Here is a 9394-nt window from a genome sequence, read left to right on the forward strand (position 1 = left end):
AGGTTCAAAGCCAGCCCCGTCACTAAAGACTGTGAAATTCTTATCTCCAATTAACCACTAGAAAACCAGAAGTGGCACTGTGGCTCAAGGGGAAAATATCCAGGCCCAGGGGTAGAGTGGTAGCCTTGAGCTGTAGTAGCTCAGGGACAGTGCCCAGGCTCAGGCCTCATATGAAATCTAGTTAAGTAGTTTAAAAAATAGAAAGACTGCAGTTAAATTCTAAACAAAAATATCTAAACAAAATCTTTTGCAAAGGATTTGTACTGTAGTTTGTACCTTTTTTTTCATTATCTTATGCAGGGGTTTCCATTTAACATGTCCATATGCGTCCAGGTCATCTTCATCACTGTCACCCCTTTCCTCATTCTCCTCACCCACCCACCTGTTGGTGTTCAGGTGCATTTTATGCCTTTATAATATCCCATTGTCACAAAAGCTGCAATTGCTATTCCCATTCCTGAGAAAACAAAAGTGCTTTATAATAAAACATTTTACCCAGAGAAGTTTTTCTTAAAAGAAAAAATAGCCCTTGTATTTTCCATAGGAACTTTGTATTTTAAAAAAAGAAAAACTGATGGGGCCGGGAGTTTGGCCTAGTGGTAGAGTGCTGGCCTAGCATGCATGAAGGCCAGGGTTCAATTCCTCAGAAGTAGTGCCGTGGCTCAAGTGGTGGAGTCTAGCCTTGAGAAAGTCCAAGGACAATGCTCAGGTCCTGAGTTCAAGCCCTATGACTGGCAAAAAAAAAGAAATAATGTCAAATATACCACGATAAATGTCCCTCACATTATAAATGGCACATTTTGTAAACTTCTGGCCAGAAAAAATTCAAGTAGAGGTAGATATGAAATTATACAATTATTATATATGATCATTATACAATTAGATCAGAGATTTCTGAAAATTTCTTATCAACTTCATTGATATTTCTATATCCCATAATGATGAAGTTTCCATACTGTGAAGTCATTTACCGGAGGAAAATGCTGTAAAAGGAATAGCACTGGCAAAGGTTTCTAATCATTTCTTCAAAGTATCAAACCACCAAGCAATCATTTTATTTACTGCATTTTGTGTGAGTACATAAATCACAGGGCAATAACAAGCCTGATGTCAAGTAAACTCTTTCACAATTCATACATTTGAGCAGGCTTAGCCAATACACAGTTTAGATAAAGTCAGCATTTGAAATACGTTTCCCATGAGAATCATGATTCATAAATTGCTCTCAGGCTACCTCTGTCATTATGGATTTGACAGGTGTTCAAAGTACCCATAGTTATTAGTAAGTCTAGCATTGCTTAATTTGCTTTTCTGAAGAACAATGCTTGGTTATGTGAAGACAATTAGCCATCCTGTGAGAAACATATAGCTTGCTTGACATCACTTATAGAAAGCATATCATTCTATTAGAAGTTTTGATCTCATGTACCACAAATATAGAAAAATGTCAGAAGCAGTTCTGTGGCTCAAGGGGTAGAGTGTTAGCCTTAAGAAGTTTTGATAATGGATGATAGGTATTACAATCTTAAACTCATTTGTAGAATCTTTCTTAGAATTACCCAAGCTTCTACCCATTTACATATTCCTAAAACAATATCCTATCAGTGGTTGAATATAGCGCTGCTAGGAAGGTCTGAACAAGTGAGAAATTTTTAACTATATCAACAAAAATTTGCAACTTGACATATTACAGTTACTTATTTATTACAACTGTGCTCTTAAATTTTTCTCTGCAGATAAGAATTTTTAGAAGCTGTTTAAAAGTGAAGTCAGAGTTAAATCAAGTATCAATTGCATATGTATATATTCCTTTTCCTTCCGCAAAAATCCAACTTACCATCAGGGAGAACTCAGAGTATGGAACAGTGTTTGCTTCTGTCTGATACCAAGCCCTCTGCCTTGTGGATTTGGGAAATGTCAGGAAAGATCAGAGCAAGGATCCTGCTACTCTTTTTTTCCCCAGATCCTCCGGTCTTACCCTTCAAGGAAACACTTAAAAGTTAGTTATGACTTGATTGTTCTGCCTCCAGTTTGTCATCAGTGACCTGGCCCTGCAAAAGCCCAGGACCAAAGAGATTTTTTAGAAAGGAACTTGATGAGTGTCACCAAGTGCCAGAGATGTGATAAATTTATGCATTTTATCAGGCTTGCTTTAAAAAGTCCTGGTAAATTAAACAGTCAGAGGTGGAGGTTTCCTGTGAGCTCAGTTAATCATCGGACTGGCTGTATGGCTGCACGTTTGAGGAAAGCTATACAAATAAAAACTTCCACACAAAGAAACCTGCCAAATATAAGGAAATTGTTGTTTTTTCTTTAAAAAGGGGAAAAATATTCCTCCTGGAATTTGCTGATTTGAAGCACTTTGGATAAGTTAGTGAAGAAAAACACCAGTTAGATAACTAACTTCCCTGTTTTATAGTAACCACTGCTAATTTCACTAATTTCACTGCCAATCATCTACTCAGCTAACCAAATAAGAAAATAGATTTTGCTTAGTCAAATTTAAACCTACTGCAGCTCTGGCCTTTGGCTGGAATCTTTGGACATCAGAATACCTAAGAAGATCAGAGATCATATTTGCCATTCCAAACGTACAGAGCTGTCTGGCATAGAACAGTACAGGGGATGGGGAGTTATAAAAATGCCCCCCAGACCCCAGGCACTGTGGCTCACACCTGTAATCCTAGGTACTCAAGAGGCTGAGATCTGAGGACTGAGGTTCAAAGCCGGCCTGGGCACTAAAGACCATGAGACTCTTATTTCCAATTAACCACCAGAAAACTGGAAGTGGCTTTGTGACTCAAGGGGTAGGGCGGTAGCCTTGAGCTGAAAAGCTCAGGGACAAGACCCAAGCCTAGAGTTCAGGCCCCACAATCGACCAATAAAAAAAGAATCCCCAAATCCCTCTCATCTGGTTCACCCATTCATCCTATATACCACAAAATAAAGCAACTTTAAACATAAAACATCAAACCTCTCTCATAGTTTTATTGTTGTTGCTGTTATTATTATTATTAGTTAAGACATATCTTAATTGTGAAATATCTTTTGGGGAAGACTATAAACTATGGAACTCTTCTTCTAGAAGAATCTTACAAAGCTATTACAGAATTGGTTTATTCCTCTTAAAGGTATGCAAAAATGCACATGGCATTTTACTCTGATAAAGCACTTCTGACACGTAACTATTAACCTTTTGAACAAAGAGTTTCTATCCACTTTTTTCTCTTGACCTTCCATCCCACAATGCTTTGCTGTCGCTCTGGCCTCACTTCAAAGACTCCCAGCACAGGAGGAGCAGCACTTACTCTATTTCCTTCTTCCTCCCCCACTTCGACTCTTGGGCCTTAAAAAAAAAAAAAAAAAAAAAAAAAAAAAGACTTTCCTCTTACAACTCTCTTGCCTTTTGTAGAGAAAAAAAAAAGTCTAATCTCTCTATCTTCTCACAACTTAACAGTTTGCTGGACTATGTGACTAGCTCTTTTATTTCTTTTCTTCAAGGAAAACTCCCCAAATTCACTCCTGATACAATTTAAAATGTCCATTTTGAAACCACCTCCACTTTAAAACTTGGAATGCTATGTTAGGCAAAAGAGCAAAACTGAAACTCAGTCCACTAGACAAATTCAATCTTTATTCCCCAAACACAGCTCCTTTAAATCAAAGAAAATAAGAGCTTGAAAGAACTTTGAAGTTTGGCCTACTTCCTCATAAACAAGCTCACTAGGGTTACATAATTTTCCACTGCCATGAAGCTGTTTGTGACACGAATACAAACCACCTCATTGGTGTAGCACTTTCTATTTTGTAGTAGGATTTCTGTAAGCAATGAAGAGACTTGTTCTTTGCCTTGGGTGATGGTCTTTATAGGAATATTGACTCTCACCTGTCATATCTGCACTGAAAAGAATGAACTAGAGCTTTCAGCACACTCTGGGTTGTAATTTATCCTTGCTATCATTTTATTTTCTATTCTGTGCTAAAAGAAGAAAAATAAATGGAAATAACTACACAAAAGATTAATCATATTCAACTTTTATATGTAGGACTATAGAGCTACAGAGATGATGGAAGCTTAAACTCTTAGAATCTATGTTTCACTTAACCATTTGGGGAAATTGACTTCAGACTCCTTACTTGTTTAGTAAAGTAAGGTAAGATTTGCAACTTAAGTTTCTACTCACGTATAATGAAGGACCTACATTACTAACAATACATTTAATTTACTGCATTGGTGTGAATCTCACCTAATGACTTTTGTATTCCAAAGATCTATGCTACGTAATAATCAAGATGTCTCATCAATTCACTTTCAATCATTTCACTACTCCTGAAATCTTTTAGAATTACAAGTTCTCATGCAATGCCTATAACAGTTCCACATATCAAATATCAGATTTATCACTCTTCTGGGCAGTATTCTAAACATGCAAAATTTTCTTTTAAGGAAAATATCTACTTTCACACATTGTTTATTGCCTATGGTAGTCATAAGATGATATGGATATAGTTTCATTTTAAGCAATTTTCTGATAAATTGTTTCAACTGAAAGTTTAAGCATTTTCAAAGAAAACAACTTTTCTGGTACTCATGTTTGTTTTCACCTTTGAGAACAAAGTCCCATGAGACAAAGTTTATAGTCAATCAAAAAAGGGTACATTACTTTCCCATTTTAATGGTAGAACAGGGACCTTTAACTTTCATGGAGGTTTTTCTTGGGGGTTTATGTAGAGCAGAACTTCCTTAATGCTAGTAATCAGACCCACAGGACACATGTTAATTGTTCCTGACATGTAAAACTATGTACAGTATCTCAGCTAATAATGCCATTGCAGGCATTTCACTTTTGAAAAGCACAGTATTGAAACCAATTACATGTTTGTTAATTTGCCTTATCCTACCCCCTAAGACATTAGAATGGCTCACTCCAATGATGGCAAGATTCTAATTCCAAAACAGCAACAAAAATGCTAAAACACAGAGCCAAACTATAGTGTTTGCCCTCAGTGGCTACATAGAGATGGCTACCAAAACCAAAATAATATGGGAAGATTGTGTTTGTGAAATTCTACAGAGATATGAAATCGATACTATTTCTCCATCACTAAAAAGTTCAAACAAAACATTGTTAACAGTGCTAATTTTCACTAAAACTGGTTACTATTGGATTGATTGATAATTCCATGGAAAATATTAACATTTATTTGCTATCCAGATTCTGACGATTAGGCAGTCGAGGAAAGTGTTTGTTGGCAAGGAATAGAAGTCTACCCTGACTGTAGCGAGGGCATACAAAGTGAGGTGGGATTGTGGCAGCATATGGAGGCCTGCAGAATGCTGGGAAGGCGGTAGGATAAGGCTGGGAAACTGGTTGGAAGCCCAAGGATCCAGAAAGGGTAAGCAATCCACTCCAATCTGCTGCTGCTCTAAACCTGCCATCTAGCCATCTCCAGCCTCCTTGCTACTTAAGATTCAACATTCCAAGGAAGTAGGTGAATTTCCAATTCTGAAACCCATGGATATTTTTGGCAAAAAAATGAAAGCATCTAGACCCTTGTGCCAACGTTTTTTTAAGGCTCCTCTTAGTGAAGCTTCATTATCAAAAGGGGAATAGAGACTAATGAAAAGGTAAACCGGGCAATGGAATCTCTCTTTCTTTCCTCCCCCACCCCTCTTCTCCTCTCTCTCTCTCTCTCTCTCTGTCTCTTTCTCTGTCTCTGTCTCTCTTTCTCTCTGTGTCTCTCTTTAACATACACACACACACACACACACACACACACACACACACACACACACACATATGCTGACAAAAACTTACATTAAAAAGCAGTGTGGCAGTTCCTCAAAAGACTAAACATAGAGCTCCACTATGACCCAGCAATTCCACTACTTGGCATTTACCCAATTGTCCAGAAACAAGGGCATACTAAATCCATTAGCACAATGATTGCAGTACTATTTACCATAGCAAAGATATGGAACCAACCCAGATGCCCCTCAGTTGATGAGTAGATCAACAAGATATGGTATTTATACACAATGGAATTCTATGCTGCTGTCAGAAAGAAGGACATTGCTCTAATTGTAAGGAAATGGGAAGACTTAAAAAATATCATATTAAGTGAAGTAAGCCAGACTCAGAGGAACATAGGCTCAATGGTTTCCCTCATTTGCCATAATCAGTAGAAACCTTGGGCTCTCCTAGCAGAGATTTGCAATAGAGAAAAACCTAGATACATAAGGCCATACAGTATGACACTAAATGAAAGGACCTCCAGGATATAAAACAAAAGCCACATAATGAGTGGTTGTTGTCCCTAATGTACTGTTATCTCTCATCTCTTTTGCTGTCCCTTGGTTATCTCATATTGTTACAGTATTTTACCTTGTTTTCTGATATATTGTACATATGCTTATTTGGTTATTTGAAATCGGATAGGGAAGGAGGGGAAACAAGATAAGGAGCAGGGGTGAGGGAGGGAAATGGGGACCAAGACATGAGAAAGGGTGTCAATGTTTGTGAAGAAATGCACCTTCTATGTGGTGAATATAATATAATCCTTCTATTAGTTACAATAAAAAATATGAAAAGAAAGTGTTGGTTTCAGGGGCCAAGAGTTTGGCCTAGTGGTAGAGTGCTTGCCTAGCATTCACGAAGATCCAGGTTCGATTCCTCAGTACCTCATATACATAGAAAAATCCAGAAATGGTGCTGTGTCTCAAGTGGTAGAGCTCTAGCCTTGAGCAAATCCAAGGACCGTGCTCAGGCCCTGAGTTCAAGGCCCAGAACTGGCAAAAAAAAATAGTGTTGGTTTCATTCATTGTGGAAAAGCCTTTCACTTCAGGAAATAATATTCTGTTGCTGAAAATGCCCACTGTTGAATTCAGAGATTAAAGACCTTGTATAGGAAGCATCCACGCTACTTACGGTCATTGCTATAGCAAGTGAGGTCAGAAAATGATCCTTAGGTTTTTGTTTGTGTTTGTTTTGTTTTTCTTATCTCCAGTTGTAGGGAAATATGTGGCTATAAGAGAAAGCAAAATATTCTGTCCTGACATCTTTGACCCTTAAAGCAGAAAACAAGATTCATTTTCCAGCTTAAGAAGAACAGCTTCAAATTCCACTACTTGGTATTTACCCAATCGTCCATAAAAAAGGACATATTAAAGCCACTAGCACAATGATGTTCATTGCAGCACTATTTACCATAGCAAAGATATGGAACCAACCCAGATGTCCCTCAGTTGATGAGTGGATCAACAAGATATGGTATTTACGCACAATGGAATTCTATGCTGCTGTCAGAAAGAAGGACACTGCTCCATTTGTAAGGAAAGGGAAAGACTTGGGAAAAAAATCATAAGCCAGACCTAAAGGAACATAAGCTCAATAGTTTTCCTCATTTGTAATAATTAGTACAAACCTTGGACTCTCCAAGCAGAGGATTATAATAGCTCAAAACCTAGATACATAAGGCCATATAGGAAGAGGCTAAATGAAAGGACCTCCAGGATATGGAAACAAGAGCCATACAATGTGTGATTGTTGTTCTTAATGTACTATGTTATTTCTCTTCTCTTTTATTGTCCCTTGGTTATTCTCATATTGTTACAGTACCTTACCTTGTTATCTGGTATATTATATATACGATTATTGTTTATTTGAAATAGGAAAAGGAAGGGGGGAGAACAAGATGAGGGGAGAGGAGGGGGGAAGGGAGGGAAATGGGGTCAAAAACATGAGAAGGGTATCAATGTGTGTGAAGTAATGCACTTTCTACCTGGTGAATATAGCTGAAACCCTTCTATTAATTACGATAAAAAAATAGCTTCAGACTGGGCACCAATGACACATCTGTAATTCTAGTATAATTCCAGCTATTCAGGAGGATGAGATTCAAGGATCATTGTGGTTCAAAGCCAGCCCAAGCAGGAAAAAGTCCTTCAGACTCTTAACTCAAACACCCAAAAGCTAGAAGTGGAGCTATAACTCAAGTGATATAGCACTAGGCTTGAGCACAAAACCTCAGGGACAGCATCCAGGTCCTGAGTTCAAGCCCCAATACTAACACACACACACACACACACACACACACACACACACACACACACAGTTTCAGGATGGATTCCATTAATCAGTCCAATCTTATTCACTTAAATTTTCAACTTTAGATGATTTCAAACATTTAATACTTTTCTTTGCATGTGATATGAAATTTAAAAGCTTCATTTGCACATAAACCTTGCACTAAAATGTTGGCAAAAAAAGCAATTCAACTTGGAACTATATTTTTTCATGATACTTTTACCAATTAAATAAAAAAGATCAACTTTTTAAAAGGTCAAAAAAATACTTTGTTACAAATTTGCTTGCTAAGATCCAGATGCTGCCCTACAAAGTAAAAAAAAAACCATGAAGAGTTCATAGTAATAATTTTGTAAAACCTAAGCACATTTTCATCAGGTTCTGAATTAGTTTAAAAGTGATCAGTATTTGGGGGGAAAAAAGTAGGACAGACTTAAAATCAGACTTAACATGCTTAAAGAATTTTCTCACTCAATTGAGAATAGTAATTTGGAAAGATAATACACATTGGTTATAAAATGAGTAATAAATATTCACCAATTAAGTGCCTAACAGTTATATTTATGTCATGTTAATCATGCCAGGCACTGTCTTCATCTCTTTATGTCATATCACTTAATTCTCACAGTAGCTCAGGGAAGTAGGTACACTCATCTTACTGGTGAGAAAGCTGAGGAGTCACACACTTACATAATTTGTCAAAGGTTTCATCACTAAGCCAAGAGAGTTCAGCTTCACATCTATGTTCTTCATACTAAGTTTTATTTAGTTATAATTCCTCTATAATTTTTTCAAGTAAATTAATGGAAGCTGTTGTTCTTAATATACCATGTGAAGTTATTTCTTTTCTCCTTTTTTCCATTGTGGTTAATCTCATGTGTATTTGACTTTGCTAGCAGTTTTACTATATATATATATATATATACATATATATATGTTTATTTGTTTATTTGAAATAGGGAAGGCATGGAGAAAATGAGATCATTGGAAGGGCCTGGGGGGAGGGAAAGGGGACACAAACATGAGAAGGGGATCAATGTTCAAGAAGTAACTCACCCACTACCTGATGAATGTGACTGTAACCCCTCTATACATTACCCTGACAATAAAATACAATAAAAAATAAAAATTAAGAAAAGATAAATTACATAACCAGTTGGGGGTCACTGAAACAATCCTCCATGTACCCCAAAGTTTGGATCAAATGGTGTTACAATTTCATCTCCACGTTATAGCTGATCAGTCGAGTAGATGACCACCTTCCTCCAATACTAGATGTGTTTAGAACACTAGTCATTATTCATTCC

Source organism: Megascapheus bottae, chromosome 20 (genome assembly GCF_031878675.1).
Source record: "Megascapheus bottae isolate mThoBot1 chromosome 20, mThoBot2.hap1, whole genome shotgun sequence".
NCBI classification, from domain to species: Eukaryota; Metazoa; Chordata; class Mammalia; order Rodentia; family Geomyidae; genus Megascapheus; species Megascapheus bottae.